This window comes from Dasypus novemcinctus, chromosome 16, assembly GCF_030445035.2.
Source record: "Dasypus novemcinctus isolate mDasNov1 chromosome 16, mDasNov1.1.hap2, whole genome shotgun sequence".
Lineage (NCBI taxonomy): Eukaryota > Metazoa > Chordata > Mammalia > Cingulata > Dasypodidae > Dasypus > Dasypus novemcinctus.
In genome coordinates, this window is record NC_080688.1 from 707,122 (window position 1) to 712,762 (window position 5,641).

The window sequence follows — 5,641 nt, forward strand, 5'->3', positions numbered from 1 at the left end:
CTCTTATGAATATAGATCCAAAAATCCTCAACAAAATACCTGCAAATTGAATCCAGCTGCACTTTAAAATAATTATAAACCATGATCAAGTGGGTTTTATTCCACGTATGCATGGTTGGTTCATCACAGGAAAATCAATCAATGCAACACGCCACATCAGCAAAGTGAAGGTGAAAACTCAAATGATCATCTCTGTTGATGCAGAAAATGCATCAGTACCTACCTTTTATATCTGAAAAGAAAATTGAATAACTTAATGCTTTTTTAGTTGGAATACTCAAGAGTACTGTTGGGATTATCTATTATCTGAAAAGAACAAATACACAATTCAAATCAGAGGTTATGTGGCAGCTCTAGTCTATTTGATAAAACCTTAAGTTAGATAGTGTATGTGTTCTACACTTCTTAGAGAAAGTTCAAATCACTTATTGTCCTGGACTCGATCATATCAGCCTTGTAATAATAATGAAGATAATCATAATAATAACTATAACAACAACAGAAATTGTAATAAAGATTGTGACTATATCAGTAGTCATAAAGTTGTTAATTTTAGTATAATTGTTTTAAATAATTATAAGAAATAAAGTTTGTTTATATTATTCCCAACATAATTTAAACTATAGCAAATAGAAATAAAATTCATGTAACATAGTGGAATTTAACCTAAGTTGTATATTTATGTGATATGATACGATTACATGACATTTAGGGCAAATAAAATATTATTTAAAATGTCCTTAAATATACAAAAGCATACTCTAAAAAATGTAAATGACTCCTAAATGATATTTCACATTACAGATAGGACAAAAACAGCTTAATGAATGCCAGCTCAAAAATATTTATTAATTGATTGCATTCTCAATCTGAAATGCAGTTAAATATGTGAGGAACTGAAAAATTCTCATTCTAAAACAAGTATGGAAATATAATGGCCAACATATTTGATCACTTATCTTTGGAAGGAAGGTCATTACCTCAACATATATTAATAATACCAAGTACTTAATAAATAATGCAATATGATGCTGATTCAGGAATAAATATATCAAAAAATAGGAATATATATTCAAGGTAATTTACACTTTAATCCAAGAGCTGTGATGAAGCAAAAGAGAAGTAGATCAACAAGAAACCTGGAAACCCAGAGGGTTATTTCATGCTTAAATGGTAGATTTCAGATAGATTAAAAGCCTAAATTTGAAATATAAAACAGTAGAGCTAACAGAAAAAAAAAAAAAAAACAAAAAGAAAATGATATATCGTTGAAAATTTAAGGTGTTTAAACCCACCCTGAACAGCATATAAAACTACAATATAGAGGTGAAAGAATTCCTTGATATTAGTATTAAAGTTACCTCTTCAAAGAAGGACATGTGGGCAAAGTTAATAGATGAAAGGAGCAATAGGAGATGGTTTCCCTAGCTCCAAAATCACAAGGGATAAATACATACTATTAAATGTTGACAGAAACATTCTCAAATCAAAGGATATGTCTGAAAACACAGTAAAGATATACCAAAATTATTTTTTTAATATTCAAAAGATAATTCCAAAATGATTATCAATTAGGAGAAACTCAAATGAACTGTCAATCATTCATAAAAATTCAGGCAAAATAGCATAAAGCTTTAACAGGAAGACAATGGCAACAGTTGAAAAGTGGGGTTTTTCAGTCTTTTAGCAAGGATATGGACTAAGCATAATGTTGATGCTATATTGAAAAATGTCATTTAATAAACTGGGATTTGGAAGCTTAGTTATTCATGGATTTGGGGATTAGACAAATAATACATGGTGGGTGCTGTGGGAGCAATGCAGTTTTAAGACCAGCAAGAATATTAGTTTTACTTAAGCAACTTTCATTGATCATTTGAGGTAAAAAATAAATAAATAAATAAATAAATAAATAAATAAAAAACAAAACCCAACAACAAAGAGAATGAGATTGATTTAACAACAAAATTTATTAGAATTAGTGAAGCACATATATATACAGATATCATATTCAATATGAATTAAACCAGTCCAAATGCAATGTTATGGGCAATGTTAAATCCCTCCCTCCCATCAATCAGAATCTAGAAATAAAGACTTGCTAGACTTCAGTCTTTTTAAAAAGAATTTGTGAGTGTATGTGTGTGCAGATCAGAATTTCAAGTGTGGTAATCAATGGGCCAGTTTATAACAAAGCTTATGTCATTTATAACAAAGCTTTCCCATTGCATTGTTATGAGATCAGCTATGGGCACCTGTATCTCCAAGGAATTGGAGTGTCTAAGGACTCCAGAATTGTTGCCACAACATACACTAATTGGCATCCTTTTGTCTGTTCCACCGGAAATATGTTTTCTAAGTCTGTGTGCTCAGATTGTGAAACTTCTGCTCCTGATGGCTTTGAGTGCCTAAAGACAAAATTGTTGTCTTCAATAACTTTGGAAGGTAAATTCATAAAATGCATACTCAAGGTGTTTTTTGTTTGAGGAGGTGAGCATATCCCAAGATGACAGTCTTCGCTTTCATTGTCCCAAGGGCTTTCTTCATCTACAGGGTCGAAATCTAAGGTATCCATGAGATAGCTGATATTGGGAATGAAGGGAGCTAACTGTTTCCAACTGCCACTGGAGAAGCCAATGGGGCCAAAGAATGGGGGAGCCTTGAGGTCATCAACCTGTTTCTCCCCAGCAGGTCTTTTGTGTCGCAACACAGTTTGGCGATGAGGTCCCTGGCCTCAGAGCTCAGATTGACCTAGGCTGGAATGTGGAGTTGATCACCTTCAGTTGAGTTTCTGTGGGAGTAGATGCCAAAAAGGGGCACTATCCCATGAGCATTTCAAAGAGAATCATTCCAACACTCCACCAGTTGCACAGTTGAGTGTATCCTTTGTGGCGAACTTCCAGAGCCATATAATTTGGATTCCCAACCAGGGAATGTGCCAGACACCTCTGGTGCTGCTTTCTCACTCTCTGCTCCAGGGTCTTCAGCCTGTCCTCACACCAATAATTGGTCATGTCATCCCAGAGGTAGCTGGGCTCCATACTGAGCTGTCTGATGTGGCTCCCTTTCTGGTAATACTTGGAATTGTGAGCCCACCTGAATCCAGTGCAAAGGCCAAAATTGGTCAGCTTGATGGGGTGACCAGACCTATCAAATCATTGAACAGCTTGATGTCCCAGTGGATGAAGCCCATCTTGTGGATGCTCTCAGCCAGTGTCAGCACTGTTATGTAGAAGAAGGTCAAGGGCTTGGGAAAGAGCTCCATGTAGATCAGCAGGCTCATCATGTCACCCCCCAGGATGTAGTCCATCACAAAGTACAAGCTGTCTGTTTCTTGGAAGGAGTACCCATTAGTTGTCCACTTCTGCCAAGATATCCCTTTCAGCCTTGACATAGGGCAACTGGTTCCTGTTCAGCATGTCCTTCTTCATCAGGCTTTTCGTGGCATAGAGAGCATGGGTCTGAACTTACAAGTCAATCAAACTTCTCCAAAGGCATAGGGAAGGGTCTGGATTTGCTTTTTATCTTTCCCAGCTTTCTCCCCTTTGGTGGCCTTCTGACTCCTGTTGTTCCCCTTGGCAGGTTTATCGGTGCCCCTTTGAAGACCCTCCTTCACTCCCATGCACAACTTGGTGATGTCCTACTACTTCGATTTTCTCTGAAGCACCAAATGCTTGTAGTAAGGTGGGGTTGGGCACTGCATCTCTGCATCTAGCTGGTAAGCACTAGAGCCCTGCAGGGACAAAAGGTGCTCCTCCTTGAAGTCCAAACCTTGCACTGCTGGAGTGGGTACTGGCATCCAGGCTGAGTGGGAGGGCCTCACGGCTGTGTGGGGCTCCAGTCTCATCATGCTCACACTCTTGACCAGATGCAGGATGTGATGGTGTTGGGGGAGGGCAAGGAGGACTCCATTTTGCTGTAGGCACCTGACCTCATGAGCACAGCCATTGGCTGCTGGTGGCTGTTGAAAGAGTTGGTCCTGCTGGGCTCTGGACCATCAGACCCAAAGGACAAGGACTGGCAGGGGGGCATGTCAAATCCCAGCTTTTGAAGCCAGTCTCTGTGGGAGACCGTGGAGGAATGCCAGGCCTGGGCGGGGGAGCTGCTCACCTCATATAAGTCCAGGTTCAGGCTATTTCAGGCCTGGGTGAGGAGGCTTTGCGGGGGGGCTGCCACTGGCAAACCCCTGACCCTGAGAGCCCATTCCCTGCATCTGGTGAGAGGCAGAGCTGGCCTGTTTGTGGTGGGTATACTGCATGTACAGGGCCCCTGCTGCACCCACCCAGCTGTACCACATGGCAGGCAGTCCGATGGCTGCTGGGGTCCTTGGCTGTGTGGTCAGCATACTCACCTGCCTCTGGCTGCAGCTTGTTCTGGAAGGAGGGGCTCATCGGCTCCCCAGGCATGAGCAGATGTGGCAGCCATAATGGGGGCCACTGGAGCCTTGGAGATCTTGGATCCAGAGGGCTTGGCTCCCATAGCTGGCCACAGGGTAACTCATCATGGCTGCTCCATGCCTGCAGCACACCCTTTGGGCTGATGCTGATGGCCACTGGGCAGGGGAGGAGGGCCAAGCCCAGATAGCAGCTGTCCAGCCAGGGCCAAGAGCAGGGGCAGGTACCCAGAGAACAGGTAGTCCATGTACTGGGGGCACCTCCTCCAGCACAGCCATGCCCTCTACTCTGAAGCTGTGTCCGTCATAGGCTGCCCCATTCAGCTGATGATAGAAGGGGAAGAAATTGCCAGTCTCTTCAAAATGTAGCCACCGAGTCACACTGGCCAACACAATGCCCTTTCCTGGGGAGGTCTGCATGACCACCCACAAAATCTGCTCATTTCTCTGGTCTAAATAGCCCATCTTGCTGATGCACTCCAGAGCAGCATGCATGCTCCTGCTGCTTGTCTGCTTGAGGGCTCAGATGACCATCTCCACCTCACATCCTGCATTCACCAGTTCCTGCAGCATCTGTCAGTTTATTCTGCAGCTGTGGGAGTGCCTGACCCATTAGCAAAAGGCAGCAGAGAATATTTGATTTCCTTCAGAGCTTTCTGATAAGGTCCAAACTTTGAGTTAGCTCTCAGCTGCTGCTGCCTGGCAGCATTATTGCTCCCCAGGACCTTGGTGTTCAAGGAAGCATCATTTTTCATCCCACAGGTGACCCCTGCAGTGAAGACTTGGATAGCTGCTTATGGCAGGAAACGACTTTGGCCTCATTGTTAGTACAGTTTCCTTTTACCATGACTACAATCTTCTTAAAGTGTTTTAGTAACAATTTTTTTTAAAAAAACAACAAATTTATACAGCAAGTTAGTTGTAAATGTATTTTCAAAACAATTTTCTTTTGAAAATCTTCTTTCCTTCAATTTTCATAATTTCTAGGGAGAATTTTCCAGGGTCTTCATTTATTTTTAATTTATTTTTTTATTTATTTCTCTCCCCTTCCCCCTCCACCCCAGTTGTCTGTTCTCTGTGTCTATTTGCTGCATCTTCTTTTGTTCGCTTCTGTTGTTGTCAGTGGCATGGGAATCTGTTTCTTTTTGTTGCATCAACTCTCTGTGTGTGTGGCACCATTCCTGGGCAGGCTGCACTTTCTTTCATGCTGGGCGGCTCTCCTTATGGGGTGCACTCCTTGCTCGTGGG

The 5,641-nt window shown here is 41.7% G+C and overlaps 1 pseudogene; it reads right to left on the reverse strand.

The window, feature by feature from the left end:
• Nucleotides 1-2,245: 2,245 nt before the first annotated feature.
• Nucleotides 2,246-5,240, reverse strand: LOC101425953 (serine/threonine-protein kinase LATS2 pseudogene; annotated as a pseudogene).
• Nucleotides 5,241-5,641: the final 401 nt, after the last annotated feature.